The sequence below is a fragment of the Antechinus flavipes genome, chromosome 2 (assembly GCF_016432865.1).
Source record: "Antechinus flavipes isolate AdamAnt ecotype Samford, QLD, Australia chromosome 2, AdamAnt_v2, whole genome shotgun sequence".
In the NCBI taxonomy this organism is placed as follows: Eukaryota; Metazoa; Chordata; class Mammalia; order Dasyuromorphia; family Dasyuridae; genus Antechinus; species Antechinus flavipes.
In genome coordinates this window covers 630,154,075-630,176,231 of record NC_067399.1, presented here as the reverse complement: position 1 = coordinate 630,176,231, position 22,157 = coordinate 630,154,075, and the positions used below count along the sequence as shown (strand labels likewise).

Here is a 22,157-nt window from a genome sequence, read left to right as displayed (position 1 = left end):
AGCCCCAGCGGGCGGGGCTGCCAACGTGGTGACTGGTACCCTTCTTCCCTCCCTCCTCCACTCAAGGGACAAGTGTTAAAGTCCAGCCCAGGAGCGCCGCTCTGTATGACTGGCTCCAGAGAGGCAGGTGTCTGGCTCCAGGTGCTCCTGGCAGGAAGAAGGCAGGCCCCGGAGCCACAGCTGCGAGGAGAGGAAATCCAGCCCAGAATTTCTCAGGCCAGAGCCCTTCCTCCACTCCTCCATCCTCGCCTCCCCTCGTTCACACTGATAGGGCAAATATCCAACACCATCCCTTTTAATTCCCCCGACCCTGGAGCAGCCAAAAGCAGACAAAGCAGAGACTTCCATTTGTCTTTGGATCTCAGAACCTAGTGGGGTGCTTGGTATAGTGTGGGCATTCATTCAGTAATTTTCAGTCGTCTGACTCTTTTTTGACCCCATCTGGGGTTTTCTTGGCAAAGATAGTGAAGTAGCTTGTCATTTTCTTCTCCAGCTCATTTTACAGATGGGGAAACTGAGAAAAGCAAGGTTATTATGAAGGACATGCCTCAGTTTCCTTATCTGTACAATGAAAATAATAACTCATGCACTCCTTGGGAATTCTCAGGACTGTTGGGAGGAACTCTTTGTAAACCCTTAAGGTGTTATAAATGTGAATATCTTTGTTCTCTCCAAATATTTCCATCTATCCATGGTAATATTTACTAACTGTATTTGTATGGTGCTTAATATTTTTCTGAACATTTTTAATCCATTATTTGATTCTTAAAAGAGTTTTGTGAGAGGATAGGGCTGCTTATCTTTATTTTATAGGAAAAGACACCGAGGCACAAACAGGTTAAGAGATTTGCCAGGAAATCCCTAGCATGGTTGGGTCTTGAACCTGGTATTTTGGAGATTGGATCTTGTTAGTGATTTTCCCATGATTCCATATTATTTGAGCGCCCCTTTTCTCTGTCCCTAATTCAACATGATATCAATAATAGCCTTTCCTTTTGTCTTTCCAGCCATCTTGACCCTCAGTGTCTTCTTCTTTGATGCAGAAAGGAGCTCTGATCTAATTCCCATGAGGCTTCAGAGGCCAGTGAATCTGATTCATAGCTCATAGACAAATCCTTCAACAGATCTAACAAGTGCTCACCCAGTCTTCCCTTGAAGAACTTACCGACTACCTTAGAGTAGCTTTACTTAATAGCATGTTCTTCCTTACATTAAATCCAATTTCTTCTAATTTCTCATTCCACCCACTGTTTTTAGTTTTTCCCTCTGGGGACAAGAGTTTTTCCCTCCTTCCATTTGACAACCCCTCAAAGAGCTGAAGACAGCTGTCGTGTTTCCTCTGCATCTTACATTTCATTTACTTCAATAGAGTTTAAATAACATGCTCTTAAAATCTTTTGCCATCCTGGCAGAAATCTAGTTGTTATTTCCAAGTTCTTAATGTCCTTCCTAATTCATGAAGTTGATTTCTTGCACCCACATTCACATTTACACTTATTACCATTTTTATCTGCTATTAAGTCAGTGGATCTGTTAGGATCCTAACTCTACTATCTATAACATTAGCTAGCCCTTCCACCTTTGAATCATCATTTTTCATAAATTTGATAAACATCATTAACACTTTATTTTAGACACCGATTCAAAAGCTATAACACAAGCCAAGGATAGATCCCCTAGGTCCTCCACTAGATACCTCTTGTTCCCTTCAAATTGTTAAGGACCAATTTTTTTTTTTTTTGCCTCTAACTATTCAAATGTAAATCCACCTACTACTATCTCATATCTTTTCATCTTGTCTGCAAAGATAACGAGTTATTTTTTGAATATCCAAGTGAACTATATCTACAGCATCCCCCTTTAATCAAAAAGCATTTATTAAGTGCCTACTATGTACCAGACATTAAGTAAAACATTTATTTGCAGCCTCACGACCGTATGAAAGTGGGAAATTCAAGTTATTCCTAATGAAGCCATGCTGGTTCCTTGCGATCACTGCTTCCTTTTCTAGAGGTCCAGTAAGCCTCCTTTGAATAATATGCCTTGGAATTTGGCCAGGAATAAAATTGCATAAGCCTGGGGGCTGCAGAATTCATTCTCTTCCTTCTTTGATAAGATTTAAGGGAAATAGAAAAGGGAGAGTGTGTGCACTGTTTCCTTTGGAGCTATTCTTTGATTTTGGTCAGGGCTAAGTTGATTGCTTGTCTTTGCACAGTTGTGGGGAATGAGGGTTTTAAACCATTGTAAGGGTTTGGTGTTTGATTGTGAGGATGAATGCATGTGCATGGAGGCAGAAATCACAGCCATGGAGATGTGTTTAAGAAAGGGAGAGAGAGAGGATTTATGTTCCTCTTCTTTTGGAGGCCTTTTGCCTCTGATGTCCACTCTTTAAGGGCCATCTGACCCCCTCTAGTGAGGGGCCATCAAGTTTGGTTGTACTTAACCTTCGTTAATGGCCCTGTCTGTGAAGAGAACAGTCTGAGGCAGGATCTTTCCTCCTTTCTCATCTGAAGCAATCTGGGGCCCGATTCAATTCAGAAAACTTGGATCAAAAACCTTCTAGGGAACGATGGTATCCTCCTGCTGTTGGCTGATGCTGAAGGCAGCATTGGAGTCTCTTTCCCATTCCTCCATCCTCTAACTCTGTGGAAAAGTGACAAAGGCTGGGGAGGAGAGACTGTCGTTGGTCTCAACGACATTAGACCTAATACTTTAAAGGTTAGTAGTCTAACAGAAAGGTTTGCGGTCCAGTAGGGAGACCTTGAGCTGGCGGGGCTGTGCAGCATGACCTTGCGTGAGGCATGTAAACTCTGTGGGCTTCATATGTAGCCCTGATAACATTATATCCTATAAACTCCCCAGGCTGGCATTTAAAGCCTTCCCTATCTGATGCCACCGGAACTCCCCAGACGGATTTCACCTTTCTCCCCTCTCACACATTCTGTCTCAGAGCCAGATCGGCTTCTTTGCTGTTCCCATAACTTACCCTCTGATCTCCAGCCTCTTCACCTGGGCCCAACATCATACCCTTCCTCCTCACTTTTTACTCTTACAATCCCTAATTTTCTTCAAGGCACAACTTGGCTGTCACTCCTTGTGGGAAACCTTTCTGAACACCCTTTAGTTGCTTGTGTTCTTCTTTCTCAAATGATATTCAGTTTCTTTATGCATTTTTCCCACTCCCCTAGTAGAATGTAAACTCCTCGAGGACAGTGACTGTATTTCAGTTTGTCTTTGTATATCCCAGGGTCTGATTCAGAGCAAGTGCCTAATAAAATGATTATTGAATTATAACCCTTCTTCCCTGGCTTCCAGGATGAGGTTTTTAACCTTTTTTTGTGTGTTTCTGGACTCCTTTGGTAGCCTGGCGAATCCCGTGAGCCTTTCTCAGAATCATGATTTTGAGTACATAAAATACATGGGATTTCAAAGGAAACCAATCATATTGAAATACGATCATCAAAGTAGCTTTAAAAAAAAAAGATAAGTTCACCAATTCCAGGTAAAGAACTGCTCTATCAGATCACAGACATCAAAAGGCTTTAAGGCTGTTGGTAGAGAAAGGCACTCTGGCACTGCCAGGTGGTTATGAATATTACAGAACTACAGGGTGGTTTAGAGGCTGGCCTTCCTCTTACAGGGGGTAGGAGAGGGTAGGGTGAGGAGGAGGGGTGAGTTCACCAAAGGTACCTCCCTCAGAAATTATTTCCCATGATACCAGTTCACGCCTTCCTAGAAAACCTTTTCCATAGTTTCCCTTTTTGGGATTTTAAAGCTATTTTCTCTTTTTCTTTCTGTGATGAACTACAAACACTAGATCCTTCCTTTGAGTTTTTGTTTATCCTGGGTGGACTGGATTTTTAAAAACTATCAGAGTGACATTTTTCCTGTGTGTCAGATGTGTCTTGGATTGGATTCCTCCAGCGCCCATGTGAAGAGGCTTATATTCTCTCACCTGTATTTGATCAGACTCTCACCCAACACAGAGCAAAAGGTTTGGAGGGGCAAATTGAGTATATAGTTAAGCATAAAAATCTCTTTTTTAGGAGGAGGCAGAAATCATAGCTGTGGAGATGTGTAAACACTGTTATTTTTAGCCACATAGAGTGCTGGGGTGAGCCGGTCTGACACTCACTTGGCATAACTCTCCTATTTATATTCTTCTCCAGGAAAAGACAGTTCATTTACCTCGTCCTTGCTTCTCCCATCCCCATAATTTCTTGGAGGGGACTGGGTCTAGGACTAATTAAGAGATGGAATCAGCTTCTCAACGTCTTGCATTCCATGTTTGTATTTGGCCTGGCCCGGCAGCAAACAGTGGGGTTTGGGGTGGGGGTGGGGGAAGTGGGTGAGAGTTTCTATGGGATGGGGAAGCTTAGAGCTAAAACAACACAAAGAGGGGGAAGGATGTGGTTTTCAGAGATCTGACTTTATGAGTGGTAAAAAAAAAAATGAAAAAAGATTGGTAGCCTAGAATTTTAGAATTCTTGTTCTATAATTGACGTATAGGTTAGTTTTGTCCCCTCAACTAGACTTTGAGACTCCCCCCGAAAGAGGCACTTATACCCATGGCCCCTTTCATTTTCTGATCCACTATCATTTGGCCTTGAATATTGCTAATATTTATACCTCTTAGGGACTCAGTGTAGAAGTATATGTTATGTTCTGGAGGGAAGGTGGTGTTGGGGGCCGGGGAGGCCCAGGGGAAACTGGCTGCGGAAGGGAGGTGATTGGAACTCATTCCATTTGCTTCATATCCAACCATCCACAACTGTCTAGCTCCAGCCTTCTCTACTTCCTTATTTTTGGTTCCTGGTTAATTAATATTTCCCCATACAATGGAACAAAGATAAAAAGGGCTGGAGAAAGCCCAGGTTAAGTAAAAGCCACAGATAATCCCTCACATCTCAATTTTCACTTACCAGGCATTTTCTCAGGGGGGTCAGTAGTGACAGAATTCAGTTCTCTCCTTTTTCCCACTCTCTGCTAAAGTTATCAGTGAACGCAGAAATGTTTTCATGGTAATAGGGAGAAGGAAAAAGGAGGAACAAAAGAGCAAGGGTATTGCATGGGATATTGGACAGAGATCAGAGCTCAGAGAGATCAGAGCTGCTCTCTTTTAAAGGCCGAGCCCAAGGGTGTGTCTTCAAGCTATACCGGTCATCCCAAAGTTCTATGACTCAGTCAGTCTCAATGTGGAGTTAGTAGGTTCACATGCTATCAAAGAGATCATCAGAATCCCCACATTGTGTCAGTAGGATTGTCTGTACTTCTTACATATGTATGTATATGCATCTTTGATGTAGGTTTCTTCCTGTGACCTTATCAGTGTTGACCAGGACCCTCCCCATCACACTCCCTTAAGGAAGCTTACTGTTGGGTTGGCAGAGAATTCAGTCCACGTATACAGTCAAGGTGGGTAATCTAAGACTTTAATTATAGCCCTGAATGATTCTCCTTGGCTATCTACACTAATCAGATTCACCAGATAATTGCTCAGGTCTCCAGTTCTCTTGAACATCACTCTGTCATTGTTGGACAGTCAGACTTCCTTCTTAGCTTGCACACTCCCACAGGGAGCCAAATATACTCTGGTCTGGGACTTCCTAATTTCCTGACTTTGGGGATGTGATTGAGCTTAGAGGGTTTGTAGTCTGGGAGATTCTGTACATTTTGTTTCTCTCATAACATCATCTAGTCCAAGGGGTCAGGAAACCATCGACCGTGGGCCAGATCCCGCCCACTACTGGTTTGGGTCCAGAGAGCTACGAATGATATTTATAATTTTAAAATAAAGTTTTATTTTATTTCAAAATGTTGAAATCATTCTGAACTCACTGGCCATAAAAAAACAAGTGGCCTTGGTCCAATCAATAACCCTCAGCACTTTAGCAAAGTGTCCCAAGTACCATAGATTATCTCCTTTGATCGTCCCACAACTACCCTGTGAGGTTTAAGTGTTATAGTTATTGTTTCCTCTGTTTTACAGTTTGGGAAACTAAGGGTGAGCTATAGAACTATGATCCTCAAGTGACTTGCCCAAGCTCACACAACCAGCAAGTGTCAGAGGTGATGTTCTAATTCGGGACTTTCCTGACTCCATGACCAACCTTTCCACTCTGCTTCCTTTTACAAAGGATCAGAGTATTGGAAATATAGAAATGGAAGACGCCTGAGAGGTTATTACATAGGGCAACCACTTGATTTTGTAGAGGAGGAAACAGAGACCTTTTGATGTGCCCCAAATCCCACAGCTGGTAAACACCAGATAGGGGGTGTGAACATGTCCTTTTGACATATCCATTGTGTCACTGCCATTATACCACCGGGCACTGGGCTAGCGCTGGGCGTCCAGTGACGAAAATGAAAAAGCCCATGTCCTCAAAAAGCTTCCATACTATTGGACCTACCAGAAGGAAAACAAATTTCCCATTCACCTCTGCTTCAGTAAGATAAGGGATTTGATGGTGGTGGTCTTGTTGTTTTGGGGGAGGGTCAGTCATTTGAGTCTGTGGAAGGAAGCGCAGGAGACCTCCAGCACACTTCACAAGATCATAATTCAGATTTCTGCAGGAGGAAAGTTCCTCTGAGTATATCCCAGAAGGAGGTTTCAGCTAGAATAGTGACACCCAGTGAGCTGACTGAAAAAATATTTTTGGAGGTCAAACTTGAAGGTCAAAGTCCCTCTGAGAAACTGTCAACTACTGCTGTTTGCACATTGAAAATCAACCACCGGGCAGTGAATTTTGTTAACCCAAACTTTTGGTATTGATAGTAAATACTTATTGGGATTTAAAATAGAAAACAGTTAATGAGCTTTCTGAAATTATCAAGCTGTCAAAGCCAGCTCTGCATTTTATTTCTCAAAGAAGCTATAGGCTCCGTATTTCATGTCAGAATTGATGGGTGTATTTTTTTTTTAACTGCTTTGGGTTTCAGAACTGTTGTGGAAAGCAAGAAAAAAAGCAGATGCTGTATCCAATTGCTACCAAACTGTCTTGAAAAGCTATAAATATTTTGTAAAAAGACTAGCTCCAAGGGCAGGATATGTTTGTTATCTCTTCACCATGAAAGTTTATTCTGGAAATTAAGACAATCTTTTGTGTTGTTGTTAACCTCAGGTACAGAAATGGCTGACACAGGTCAGCTGTCTTTCGGAGTAGTTTTTCTTTCTTTGGAAAGGGTTCCTTTTGCTGTTTGTTCTTCCAAATTTGCCCCTGAGTCTGGCCAGTTTTCCTAAACTTTAAATGATTTTAGTTTCTTCGAAGGGGTGGGGCTGGAGGTGGTTACAGTTTCTGGGAGGAAGAGCAAGCACAATTAGAAATTTTGGCCGATTGTTTGCCTTGTACATGCCACTGAAATCCCCGGCACAGTAGAACCGGTGCAGTCTTGCTTCCACAGAATAAGTGAGCATCCTCTCCAAGCTGTCCTTTGCCCACCCATCCCAGCCCCCCAGTCAGGCAGCCCAGAGGTGCCTGTGGTTGTTGAGAGTGGCTGCCAAATGTAGACACATGAGCCCGGGCCCGACCAGAATCCCGGTTACTAGATAAATAGCCTCTGCAAGATATCAACCACTTAGCTCCATGATGGAAGACCTTCTGGGAAGACCAGATACAGAATAAACAGGCTCTGCCCCCTCTCTGAACAATCCTGAGAAGGAGGAGGATATCAGACTGCCTGCAAGAAATCTGTAGGAGGCTCCCCAGGAGCCAGCGGTGGGTTGGGGACTGGGCTGGCTATATTTCTCTGAGAAATAATACAGGGGTGAACCCAAAAATGGGGGAGACCAAAAGTTGGATTTTTTTAAAATTATGTGTCAGATTTTTTTTTGTTATTTTTTTTAAGCTGGGGGAATGGAGGCTTTCCCTTCCTTTCCAGCAACCTGAATCCCACAGGTTCCTCTAGGACCAGTTTCACTATCATTTCTTTGATGCTTTGCCAGGGTGATCTTTCTCCCTCTCTGAACTCTTGCCTCATTTATGATTGCTCCTGTTGATTTCATCCACCCGGCTCAGTGTTCTTCCTTCTCTTCCTATAGGAGTGTCTGATCTTGCCAAGGACGTGAACTTTTTGTTGTACAGGTCTAATTCATTTTTGTTTTCTACATTGCCTTCCATTTATGTTGTATTTTTTTTAAAAGAGATTTCTTGTCTCCTCCATTCGAATGTAAACTCTTTGGAATTCTTTCTTTTGTGCTGGGATCTAGCCCCTGACACACAGTAGGCACTCAGGAAACACTTGTTGATTGATTGGCGGGTAGCATCCCACTTGGAGTAGACATTCAGCAAATGCTTATTGATTGATGGCCTGGATTTCTCCAGCTCGCAGGCCTCTGCTGTCTGCTTCAATTATAACTCAGGAACCACAGAATTTCATGGGTGGGGAGTTTGATCCTCCTGGTGTATTTTAAATTCCTTTCCCTTGGGCCCGGCCAGAGCAGGATTTAATTGTAGCTCATTCTGCTCTTCCTCTGTTTGTCCCTCCTCCCCCAGTTTAATTTTCCCGAAGGGGGAAGTGACACTTGTCACTCTTCCCCACCCTCACCCCCCAGCCCCGGAATGATGGCAGCAGAGTAGGTGGAAGTCTGTTTTCTAGCAGGCCTCTTTGTCAGAGTGCATTTAAATTCTTCTGGAGTTGTGTTTGATGATATTTTGGGTAATTGCCTATTGTTCATCAATCCCTAATCTGTTCTGCGGTGTGTAGCTTTGCTTCCTCTCCCCTTCTGTTGAGGTAAACAGTCTTTCCCCCAGGGGAGTGTATTTCTGCAGTGATTCCCAACCCTGAATGTTTCCACTGGCTGGCTTGGCTGGCCCTCCCTATCAGGCGGCCTGGGGCAGAACAGACCAGCCTGGAGCTGGCCAGATACATTTAGAAAATCCTGCAGACATTAGGGAGGGGGACTGGGGAGGGGGATGGTGCTGGGGAGGGGGCGGGGGAACTGGCCACAAGGCAGAGACACTTCCATTCCTGAACCACTGAAGCTGGGAGGCAGAGGCTACAATGGTGGTCTGGCCAAGGGCAGTGCTTCGGGGATTCATCCTGGTGCTTTGGACTCCGGAGTCAGAAGAATCAAAGACCGGCTGTGTGGCCCTGGGCTTGTTACTCAGTGGTCGAGGTCTCGGTGTCCTCAAATGTCAAGTGATGGGTCAGACTGGAAACCCTCTAAGGTTGCCCTAAGGCCTCAGCTGGAAGGGTAAGAGAGGTGAACCTCACTTTGCTCCTGACCTGTAGGGGCTTCTCCTTGAATCTATAGGTTTCCCTTGCTTTAGCTAGCCTGGGCTTCCCGGAGGCGGGCTCAAACACAGGCGTGCTCTTTAAACTCAACAGTTAGAGAACATAGGAAGATATTAGCCATCATTTCGGGCTTCTGCCCTTTGGGTGGGAGGAATTGCCTTTTTTGTCTGAAATATTCTCTAATTTATCTCTTGATGATGATTCTTCTCTGCTTCCTTCCAATCATGTAGGGGCTGATGTTCCTTAAAACTTTGGGCTATGGGAACTAGAAAGAATCTTTGAGATCAAGTCCAGGGGTTTTTTAACCCTTTGAGAACCATGAATAGATTTCAGGGGATCCGTGAATTTAGATGGAAAAAAAGATAGCATTTTACTAGTCTTTAACTGAAACTTAGTATTCTTTCAGTCATAAATATAGGCAATAAATGTGATTTTGAAAGGGCTTTCATGGGATACTGTCCATGGAGCCTGCCTGGACACACACACAGAGTAAAGAAGTCTTGGTCCAGTCTAATCTCTGTATTTAATGCATGGGGAAACCGAGGTCTGGTGTGAGTGAGGGGTTTGCCTAAAATGACAGAGATGGGGGTGGAAGGCCTGGGTACTGAATGCCATTAATGTTCATTCCACTTCCATCTGGTCTGGAAAAAATGGGGGTAATGCAGGGAGTTGGGGTAAGGAGGAGGGGAGAAGAAGGAAGAAAAATTATCAGTGGGTTTCTGCAAGCTAGAAGCCATTGAGTAAAGCTGGGTTCAAGGAAGTTCAGCTGACTGACTAAGGCGGACTGGGTTGGGGGAAATAAATGATACCAGGCTGCTCAGGCTGGGTAACAAGCCCAGCCTGCTTGGTGATTCTCGTATTTTAGTGCAAAACGCCTGTCGACTTTAGGACAGTGATTTAAACGTTTGCGGCAAGCGCCTACTGATTTATTGGGTTGTTTTGGAAGGGCCTGACTACATTAGCGGCTCCTCAGAGCTGAGGGTTCTGCAGATGGCAAGCCCTGCTTCTCCATATCTTGTGTGTGTGTGTGTGTGTGTGTGTTTCAATTGAATCAGGTTGATGTATATATATGCTGGATGCCAAGAGAATCTGTAAGCCTATAAGGGCACCTCGAGTCTTGAGCCATTTAGAGGGGCAATATTATTCATCGTGATAATGTAAATTAATATTTATCGAGCGCCCACAGCAGACTTGGAGATGCACAAGCCCCGTTTTGGTTGCACAGGAAACATACCCCTTTCATGCACGCTAACAAAAGACCCCGTGTGGCTAAAGACGCCCAGAGCCTTCTTGCACGTGAAATCTCGGCATGAGTTTTATCATGATAATTACTCTTTGAGATTCTGCCCTTCCAGATCGAGGCTCTGAGTTTATTTCTGATCTACCGTCCTTGAGAATAATAGTGGTGAGAATAATCCCCATGTAGGTAGATGGCACTCGATGGGGTTCAGAAGGATTTTCTTACTCCCATGGAATGTCAGTGTTTTATGATGGAAGGAACTGAGGTTTGGGGAGATGAAATAAATACCCTGTATTCCACATGGAGGTAACGGCAGAGCCAAGAGTTCCAAGTGCAGTGATCTAACCTCCGCTATGTTTCCTCTCTTGTAGCTTGGGAGGTGTTAGGGATAGCTGAGTTATTCTTTGCAGACATCATTATTCTATACTTGCAGTTAGGTTATAATGATAACAATATCACTTTATTTACTTTTTTTTTTTTTTTTGGCAAGCAATTGTAGTTTAATGACTTGCCCAAAGTCATACTGTCTACGGTCAGATTTGAACTCGGGTTCTCTTAACTCCAGAGCTGGTGCTCTTTCCACTGTACCACCTGGCTGCCCCAACAGTATTGTTTTATGATACATACTATTCCTTGTAATACATCCATGGTTAGACACCTGTAAGCCCTTATTTTCTGTCTGTCCCTTTCTCTCGGAGAAAAAATTCTTATCACGCTCTTGTGATCGGGATGATTGCGGGGAAGGAGGGGACTCAAACAGGGAAGGAGGAGTTACTAAGTATCCAGGTGTTTGAGGTCTCAGTTATAGCTCTGGACCTCCAGACTGCCCCTTCATGCTTTCATTCACACTCATTCACTCATTCAAAAATATCTTAATAGAAAAGTGCTTTCCTGGATGTTGAGGGAGCAGGCCAGGCCAGGAAGAGATACAAGGGGCACTATAGTGTACTGGGGGAAATGGTATTGACCTTGGAATCAGATGATACAAGTCCAGATTTTGGTCCTGACCCTGTATGACCGTGGACAAATCACTTAGGTTTGAGACTAGAATTCCTTAACTGTGTAGCAAGACTAATCAGACTTAATCTAACCTTCACAGGATCTTTTTGAAGGAAATGCTCTACATCAAAGACCTAGACCGATGTGAATTGTTACTCCTACTATAAATAAATAAATACTATTTTAAGAAATTACTATAAATAAAACCCAATCTTCATTACAGAAAAAAAGACCTTTTCTCCTAGGGTCCTCAGATGAACTTTCTGGGGTTGCTAGAACTTCCTTCTCTCTCCCCTAAATTCCATCAGTCTTTAGAAAGATCCAAGAGGCCTTTGGCCAGCTTGTCCCTGTGCAAGGATGGATACAGTGCTGTTCATTGATATCCATTGCTATTGACCTAGAGAATAATTAGCCATTTGGATTGATAATCCAATCAGCTCAGACCAGCCTCCCCTTCCTATAATAAGACAGAGCTCCTTGACCTAGGGAATTGGTCCATTAAGCTGTAAAAAATGCCACTCTCTTTTTCACTCTTCCTTAATAAAGACCCATTAGTATGTGGTTAGAATTAGGCCAAAGTGATGGTTCTGACACCTCATTAGAAGACCGAGTCTGTAGACTGAGTGAAGACCTTAGTTTGCTCCAATCTATAGATTTCTCTAGTGTCTTCCCATTTTCCCTGGATTCTTCAGTCGGGGAAATGTGGATTACCATCGGAAGAGATTCGTTTTGCTCAGCTAATCTTGGGTTCTTGGGGCACCACAGTATTAGAGCATTCCTTTAATGCTATTTATTATGCCTACTGTATATAGCCTGTGTGAGAAAGAGCCCTGGCTAGGAGTAAAACCTGAATGATCTTGGGTAAGTAATTTTATCTCTTAATGTCTGTTTTCTTCATTTGTAAAAATAATTATTTTATTTTAGCTCATATTGAAGATTTAAAGGCAGCTAAGTGACATAGGTAAGAGAACTGGGACTAGTCAGAAAAACCTGAATTCAAATCTGATTTCAGCAATTTGAAACTATGCCCAAAGGGCTATAAAATTGTGCGTACCTTTTGATCCAGAAATACCACTGCCTATATTCCAAAAACATACAGAAAAAGGGCAAAAGGATCCATCTGTACAAAAATATTTATGGCAGCTAAAATATTTTTGAATATTTTGAATCTCAAAACTAAAAATAAAAAATACTTGTGGTACCTAAGAATTGGAAATCAAAAGGATACCTATTAATTGGAGAGTGGCTAAACAAACAAATACCGCATTGGAATATTATTGTGCTATAAGAAATGACAAGCAGGATGCCTTCAGAAAAACCTGAAAAGACTTATATGAACTGATACTGAGTGAAGTGAACGGAACCAGGAGAATATTGTACACAATAACAGCATTATTCAATGAAGAATTGTGAATGACTTAACTATTTCTAGCAATTCAATGATCTAAGATAATCCCAAAGGACTAATGATGCAATATGTATCTGCCTCTAGAGAAAGAACTGATATTGATTAAATACAGACTAAAATATGCTATTTTTTCAATTCCTTTCTTCCATGTTTTTCTTTTATTCAAGTCTTTTTATTCAAAATGACAAATGTGGAAATGTTTTACATAATTGCACATTTGTAACCTATATCTGATTGCTTATTGTCTCTAGATGGGAGGAAGGATAGAATTTATAACTTGAAATTTTAAATAAAACTTTAAAAATTTAAAAAACTATAAGAAGTTCTATTAAGGGGCATGTCTAGCATCACACTGGTAGTAAGTACCTGAGGTAGAATTTGAATCCAGGTCTTCTTGATGAAACTACCCAAAAGAGAGAAGCCAAGCTCACAAATGGCTTAAACCCAAGATTTTGGCATCATTAACACTGTGGTAGGAGAATCTAAATGATAAGTTTTCATTTGTGGTCAGTTTCTCCTGAGCTTTGGCTGGGAATTCCTTAGCCTATTCTTCCCATAGGATTGAATGCTCCCAAAATATATTCTTGTTCATTTTTGGCCAAAAAAAGGTCTTTGAATTTAAGTTGGGCCGATAATAACTTCAGTTAGCTATGAGAAAGAACTTACAAATAAATGTTGAAAGTTGTTGCCGACTGAAATTTGCTGTGGTAGAGAATAGGGTGCCATTTAGGTGGCAACACCTGAATTTTCTCCCAGGCCTTTAAATTCAACACGTTCCAGCTCAAACTCCAACAAACGTGCCCCTCCTCCCAAATCTTCTTTTCTGTTTTGTCTTTCCAAGTTACATTCATAACCTTGGAGTCTAGTTTCACTTCTCCCTCTTTCCCCTTCCCTCCACTCATCCAAAAAATCAGGAAAATGTCATTGACTTTTTAAAAAAATTCCTTAATGACTCACATTCTAATTTCTCATCATTCTAATCTATTCAGAAATCTTTCATGGTTTTCCCTTGCTTACCAAATAAAATCTGAACATCCTGGCATTCAAGGCCCTCTCCAATTTGCCCACTGCATGCCATTCTAATCTTCTCATGACCTCTCCTTAGCACGGTAATCCAGCTACACATTCCTGTTCTATCTCATTTGTACTTCTTTGTATACACCGGCCCCCATGTTCTTCCCATCCATTGGATATCTAATCTTCCTTAATTGTCCAGCTCTTGTCCCCTGGAGTGGACTCCCTGAAATCTCCCCTTCCTCCTCTCCAAGTGAAAGTGATACCTCCTAAAATGTCTCAGATAAGCACTTTCTCTGGTCCTCTCTATGCCATTGTAACTTGTATATTTCCCTCTGCTAGTAGGTTGTAAGCTCCTTGTGGGTAGGAGTTACGTCATCAGTGTCTTTGTATCCCTGGCAACTGGATTAGAGACTTCCAATATTATATTCACTTAGTCAGGGTTTTGATGGGCTTGATGGATTCTTCTCATCACTTGGTGTCCTATATATAGTCCTAAATAGGATTTTTCTGTCTTGCCCAAGTGCAGCTTTGAACTTTTCCTTCCAGGGTGTTTTTAAGGGGATTATGATGTGGTTAGGAACTACTACTGGACTTCCTTCTGAATTAGCCTGTGAATGAATGGAGAATTATAGAACCTTTGAGCTAGAAGGGTAGCGATCAGCAATGAGGCAGCTGGATATTAAATGACCTGCCCAAGTTCACCCAGCTAGTTCAGAATAGAGCTCCCCTCCTCCCCCCTTCCCTTCTCCTAATGTAAAACTGATATTCTAAGACATTTGGCTTGTCCAATCCTGGATTGAAGTTAAAGTTTGCTAAATTATTATTGTTATTATTATTATTTTAGAAAACAGGTTTTGACTGTAAACAAACACTCTCTTCAAAATGTTTTCCTATGACAGCAGCTTTTCCTGGCTAGGGTGCTATCAACATTTGGCACGCCTCCTCCCTGACTCTAGCTTTTTTGAAAGGGATTCAAGAATGCAAAGCAGGCTGGCTTAGGGAGGAGAGGGAGAGAGGGGCCTTGAACCCCTTTGTTTCCAGCTGCAGTGAATGCTGTCTTCCCCCTTCACAGCCTCTATTGGGACTTGCTGGTTGGGGGGGGGGGGAAACTTCCCCTTTAAAATCCAATGGAGAAGTGGGGGGGTGGAGAAGCCAGGAAGAGCCTAGGAGCTGGTGGATCAGGTGTCCTGGGGAGGGAGAGTTCTGTAGGGCCCTGGGGGGGGCTGAGGGGAAGAGAAACCCAGTTTTGCCTCATTGTCTATGAAGTCTCTGCCTGGGATTTTGGTGCAAGGTGATAGGGAATTGGTATTTGTGTAAGTTTTACCGGCACCTGAGGAGAGAAGTTGAAATTATAAGGTAGCTGGGTTTGCCATAGATATGGAATATGATATTCTGCCATGAAGGTTCACATTGGTACAGAGACTGAGAGTTTTCAGGAAAAGAGGCAACATAGAGTGCAGATTAGGATGGCCTGGGGGATAACAATGAAGATGCTACTAATAATAATCACTGACATTTATATAGCACTTTAAGGGTAGTAGAATATTTTGTACCGATTATTCAATTAAGGAGAGCCCAAGGTCAGACATCCTGCTTTAGCATTTGACCGAGTGTCAGGAACCTGTGTGCTAGTCTTGGTACTTCCAGAAACTATGTGACCTTGAGTTACAGTTGCCCAACTATTCTCAGTTGCCCTCTCTGTACAATGAGGGAGCACTGAGTTGATTTCTAAGATCTTTACTAATAGGGGCTGTGTTTTTGTAGCCATGGGTTGGGTTGGCACCGTATCACCCATTTCCGTCTTATTAGTCCTGAGCTGGATTTGAATAATTGACGTTGACCCCAACCTTTGAGATATACCCTGAATCCATCTAGCGGTCAGTCCCCTCTTATCACCCCCCTTGATGCCCTCTCTTTTCACTTGAAGCATGAGATTTAGATAATCCATAAGAAAGCACTTCCAAATAGTCAAACAGTTTGGTTTGTTGGAACCAGAAATGAGTTGCTGAATTGGCGGTCTGAATGTTAGGGAATTTTGAAGAATGGGACAAGGAGAGCTTCTTCTGCGTGTGGAAGGCTGGGGTGGGGAAGGTATTTATGTCGAGGATTTTCTGTTTGGGGAATAAATGTAGAGGCATGGAAGTAAATACATGACCTCTTGGGTTCCCTCCTAGCCTGTGGCTCCCCGCTCCTTCTCCGGGTACCTTCTTAATTGCTGGGGGATGAAATCCCACCCTTTTTCCATCCATAGCAAATGAATTCATGCCTGTAGGACCTGGACTCTTTGCACTCTGCTATGTGATATCTGCCCAGGAAAACACCCCAGTGGAAACTGCATGAATGATTGATAAAAGCTGAGGGCTGTTTAATTTTTTTTTCCCTGTTTAATGGCTATCAATAATTTAATACAACTTCGTATATTTTTAAGAAATAGCCTCCTTTTACAGTCTTCAGTTTAGCAGGCTAAATGATTGAATATCTAAACCTACATCCTCAAAGAAACATATTCCACACTTCAAAGAAATCGAGGATGCAAGGAGAGACATTTTTCTACTAAACCAACATCTTGATAATTTTTCTTCCCCTCGCCCCAATTGCTTTTTTGTGGGGGATGGAAGAGAGGGCAGGGAGGTATGGTGGGAGGGGATTTGTTGAAGTCAGTTCAGCTCAGAGAAAGGTAATTGCTTTTTTGGGTCTCAGAGAGCAGTTGCTGAGCAGCACAGGAATGGACATCTGCTGTCAGCTTAGCCCACCCAGAACCAGTGATGCAAAACACTCCAGGGTGACATGAGGGAGACTCAATTACATGCTTGGAGGGGGGGCCGGGAGAGATAGGGTGTTGAGGTAGAGGTACCTGTTAACCCATCTCCAAGGATCTTTCCTTTTCTTTCCTTCATTTTTTTTCTTTTTCTCTTTGTATCTTCTTGACCTCCTCTCCCCTCCTTTCCTTTCTTTTCCTTTTCCTTTCTCCCTTTCTTCCTTTCCCTCTCCCTCCTCACTTGTTCTTCTTTCTTCCTTCTTTCTCTTCTCTCTTCCTCTTCCCCCTTCTCCTTTGTTCTTTCTTCCTTCTCTCTCTCTTCCCCTTCTCTCTCCTTCTTTCTTTCTCCTCTCTCTCTCCTCCCTTCATCTCTCTTCCCTTCTCCCTCTTTTCCCTTTATCCCTCTCTTTTCTTTCTCCATCTTTTTTCTTTTCCTTTCTTCCTTTCTCTCCCTTCTTTTTTTCCCTCTATCCTTCCTTTCCCTTCTCCCTCTCTTTCCCTCTCCTTCTATTCCCTTCCTCATTCCCAGATCTCAGCATTCCTGGGTAGTGAGAATCCATTTTATTTCTCTCTTTTACTTGTTTCTCTCCTCTGCTCCTTAGTTCCCTCTTAAATGATAGGTGATATTCAAAGATCCTCTGCTGGAGAGGGTGGGTGACAGTAACAATAACAGGAAACTTCTGTGTATTTCGAAGGCCACTTATGTTTTTCTTTCAGATTCAGTAGCAGTGACTGTTGTTGACCTTGGTGTCTGGCTGAGTGTCCACATTATGAGCACAGTCCTGGGCACACTGAAGAAATAGAGAGGAAGGGAGAAGATCCGTCTCTGTTTTGGGGAAGCTGTCAGCCTAATAGGGATATATAAGTCCCTGCATGTGAAAATACTAAACGAACATTGTGAAGAATCAGGAAAATCAAGAGCAAATGAATACTGTATTGGAACCTGGAGTTCACCCAGAGTGGAATATGACAATTTAACCACAGGCTACTGGAACTAGAAAGAGTTTATAAAACATTGAATTCACTGTTAGCCCTCAAGCAAGGAGATTGAGACCAGAGATGAAAAGATAGCACAATGACTTAGATGGCAGTTGAACTAGGTCTTGAACTTGGGTTTCCAAGACTTCTTAGTTCATGCAAGGCAGCATCATTATCAGCTATTGAGTATTTATGAAGCCTCTTTGTCAGCTCTGATGTAGTGTCCACATTGCGGGAACTTCCTGATCAGCAGTCTGAAAGTGGCCAAGAGGAGCTTTAGGTATTGGGGAATGGGGGGTTATGGGCATCCTAGGACTGAAGTATGCGTTTGGCTATGTGAGTGTTAATAGATCTGGAATCCTGTTTCCTTGTTGTTCCTCACACTTAACTCTCCATTTCCCATCTCTGTGCCTTTCTCTTGGTTATTCATTCATGCTCATGAATGTTCCTCCTCTTCACATCCATCTCTTAGGACCACTAATATCCTCCATTTCTTGGTTCAAGCACTGTCTTTTAGATGAGGCTTTTCTTGATTCCCAGCTCACCTCATCCCTTCAGCTACAGTTATACATACCTTGTGTATGTTTCCTCTCTCTCTCTTTTGTGTATACCTGTATATATCCCAGTTTACCTGGCTCAGTTAAATTGCCAACTTGAGAAGGTAAGGACTGTTTTGCTTTTGTATCCCTAGTCCTAAAAACACACTTAGTACACAGTAGGCACCTAATAAATTCCTATGACTTAACATCTTCCCTGTTTTCTAAACTCAGGTACCTGAGGGCATCTGGCCTCTGAAAGTCAAGGACTGCCTCCTCCCCTCTCTGTTCAGCCTTAGCACAGTCAATACATTGAGGGATTTTTAGCAGATCAAATGCATTCATCTGTCTGGCATTACAATTCTTAATTTGCTCCGGCTGGCAGTTTGGTTTGTTTCGGGAGAGACTTTCCATTGTAAGACTGTCAGGCGCCCTTGATATTATATTTTAATAGATAATTAAGAAGGAAGGAGCAGTACACATTTCACTGATGTCGTCGCCCCTGCTGAAAAATGAGTCCTTCCCTCTTTTCCCCCCTCCTCCCAGTCATTTGCTGCGAAGCATCTTCCTCCTCCTTTCCTACGCCCTTCCTCCCTACTTCCTGGCCTGTACCAGGCATGTTGGGAGCCACAGGTCAATGCCATGGCCTCAGGGATTATAGGTATCAAAAATGCACATGATGGCTTTGGAGGGTCATTGGTGCTCTCCATTTTCCCTCCCTTCTTTTATAGAAGGATTCATGTCATTTGGCCAAATAGCAGCCTTTCTTACTATCATTTCCATCCCATTTATGAAAACAAGATTCTCAGTCCTTTTCAACCCATAGTAGTATCTCCCTGCTCTGAATTCTTCTAACACTTTATGGGTACTATTCATTGGGCACTAAACATTGGGCCTGGCACTATGTGCCATATCTCTAGATCTAGACTGCAAGTTTAAGACCAGAGACTTGTTAAATTTATGACCAGCAGACCTAGCAGAGGATTGGACATGATAGACGTTTGTTTGTAGATTAGATACTAGATTGCTTTGAAAAGTGCTTTCATATATGGTTTCATACATACCATGTATGAAAGCACTTTTCAAAGCAAACATGAACAAATAATTCTACAAAGGTAGAGAGTCTCAGTTTCCTTGTCTGTAAAATGGGGATAATAATACTTTCAGGATTTACCTCAAAAAGTGTCATAAGTCCCAAATAACTTAATGAAAAAAGGCTTTGCATTTATACAAATACCAGTTTTTATGAGTTTGGGTCACTAGACACAGTAAAGAAATGAACTTGTGAAAAAATGCTTTCATATTTTCTCCTTTGATTCTCGTAATTGATTTATCTATTTCACAGCAGTGTTATTAAGCTCCCTCTTTGATAAGAGGAAACTGAGGCAGAAAGGAGATGAAGTTATTTGTCCCTTTGCACAACACTGTTCAAGCCTATAATGGAAGGGGTTTTTTTGCCCCTATATGTTGCCTTCTCTTCTATACAAACCCTGTTATAAAAGATGGAGTGTATTTAAAGTGACTCTGAGGACATATTCACATGTATGTTATTAAAAAAAAAACATTTTTTAATATTAATTAATTAATTAGCCTTTTTCTCCCTCTCCCCAAAAAATGAAAAAGGAAGAAAACAACATCCTCATAACTAATATGCATAGCAAAGCAAAATAAATTCCTGCATTGTTCAGGCCTCCAAATGCATGTTTCATTCTACATCTTGAGTCTGTCACTTTTCTATCAGGAGATGGATAGCACACTTCATTATGGATTCCCTTGAATGCTGGTTGAATATTACATTTAGCAGAATTCCCAGGTCTTTCAAAGTTGTTTGTCTCTATTGTTGTTATTTTTATTATATCGTTATTGTTGTTGTATTGTTGTTATTGTATCAGTTGTTCTTCTGATTCTATTCACTTCACTCTGCATCAGTTAATACAGGTCTTCCCAGGTTTTTCTAAATCCATCCCTTTCATCATTTTTTTCCCACTTGTTTGTTTTTTTTGTTTGTTTTATTTTTTGAGGCAATCAGGGTTTAAGTCAGGGTCAGACAGCTAGCAAGTCTCAAGTATCTGAGGCTGATTTTGGACTCAGGTCCTCCTGACTCCAGAACTTGTGCTCTATTCATCATTTTTTAAAAAGCACAATGGCATTCCATTATATCCATACACTTTTCTATTTATCCATTTCCCAGTTTATGTTTTTCAGTTCTGTGTTCTTTTGGTGTGAAGGGAAAGGAAGGAGAGGCGGGGAACCGAACCTTACCTTGAAATATTATCAGGTTTGATGATGAGCTTCTTGGCCTCCTAAGGGATTAATAGGTGAAGTGAGGGATCTGAAGTCTCATGGATGACCATCTACTCCAGTCACCCTATGTGTCAAGTCTCTGGGACACTGTGACTCAGTGTTGCCTCTTGGAAAGTCCCCTGAAGGCCTGAGCTCTGCTGAGAGATCACTCTTCATTGTGACAGTTCCTGATGTGCATTTCTAGTTGCTTTCTTATGTTCCCATCCTTCCCTCCCTGGTTCTCTCTGTTAATAGTGAGTTTAGGGAATGGGGCCCTTTCTGTCAGGTGAGAGGAGAAAGAGAACTTGAATAGTGGCAGCCCCAGGACTTGGAAATTGTAAAAAATGTTTTTTTTTTCCATGTTCCAGGTTAGGTGTTTAAAAATCAGTGTCATCAGTGTCTGGGCTAGCCCATAATTGTAAAAACTTCTGACCCCTGGATCATCTGGCCCAAATCTGCTTTTCCAGCTCCATCTCCTCCTCCTTCTCCCCTTAGCAAACTGAAAGGCACTTCCCTAAACATGTCATGTGGTTTCCTCCCTCTAGTTTTTTTTTAGTGTTATGTCCTTCAGTTGGAAAGTTCTCCCCTCATATTGGCTCATTGAAACCCTACCTGTCCTTCAAGGACTAGCTCACATCTCTTCTGTGAAATTTTCTCTGATTCTAGCCTACCTTTTTCTAATCCATACTAGAAGTAACCCCTCCCTCTGTATTCCCACACTTTTTTGGTACACCTCTTAAATCATTATATTCTTCCATGGGTTTGCACTAGGTCCATGCCTTGCACCCAAATCAATCTGACTCTCTGATTGGCCAGCCTTAGCCCCAGTTGGTGACTGTTTGGGCCCTGATTGTTCCAGACTGCTTGAGCCAGAAATCCTGAGGGTCTTCCCCACCCAGATTGTGGGGGGGGAGGGGGAACATTCTCTAATTCATGTCTTAAGTAGCCTTAGACATTCATTGGACATTGCTTCAGTCAAGCTGAGAGCTATGGAATACCTTTGCTTAAAAAGAGCAAGGTCTCCCATTTCATCCTGGGCTGTATCTCCAGTCAGCTTGATTTATATCTTGCCACTGGACTCAGGTGGCTCTGGAGGAGAAAGTGAGGCTGCTGACCCTGCACAGCCCTCCCTCCCTTAAATCCAGTCATGGAATCACCTCCCTGATGTCATGGTCCTTTTTGAGAATGAAGCACATGCAATTGCAACAGCAACATTCTGCCATTCATTAGGCATCAGAGAGTAGACTGATATTGATGGGGGGAACTCCTAGAGGAGGATATTCCCTTTACCAATATAGGTTGAGGACTACGTATTGGCTTAGTTTTAAAATATAATATTGTTTTGTTATATTTTACATATTTTGTTAAAGATTTCCCGTTTGCATTTTATTATTTCACTCTACAAGGGAGTGTTAGGGGAAGGGAGGGTGTTGGACACCTCTGGCCTAAGGGCACCCAGAAGTTACATGATAAAGTCACTCAACCGACACAGTGATTGGTCCATTTTGGGCAATTATTGATCGACCTGTGAGAGGCTGAAATTGACCTGCAGCCTTGCTGGTTCCGAGACCAGTTTTGTGTCCTCTCTGCCAGCCTGCTTCTCAGAATGACTCATTGTGTCTTGCCTTTCTTCACCAAGTAAGCTTTTGATGAACAGGAATCGTGCTTTTGTTCTCCTTTCTATCTCTCATAGCCTCACACTTG

General features: G+C 42.4%; 1 protein-coding gene across 3 annotated transcripts in view; it reads left to right on the top strand.

The window, feature by feature from the left end:
* The window catches only part of ZMIZ1 (zinc finger MIZ-type containing 1), a 430,629-nt gene that overhangs the window by 51,524 nt on the left and 356,948 nt on the right, over positions 1 to 22,157 (top strand). The window contains exon 1 of one of the 3 annotated variants that reach the window (XM_051982019.1): positions 5,303 to 5,415. The exons of the other annotated variants lie outside the window; for them this stretch is intronic. The gene's annotated coding sequence lies outside the window, so the exon portion shown is untranslated. Of the gene's footprint in view, positions 1 to 5,302; positions 5,416 to 22,157 lie in introns of those variants that run through there. 3 annotated transcript variants of the gene reach the window in all.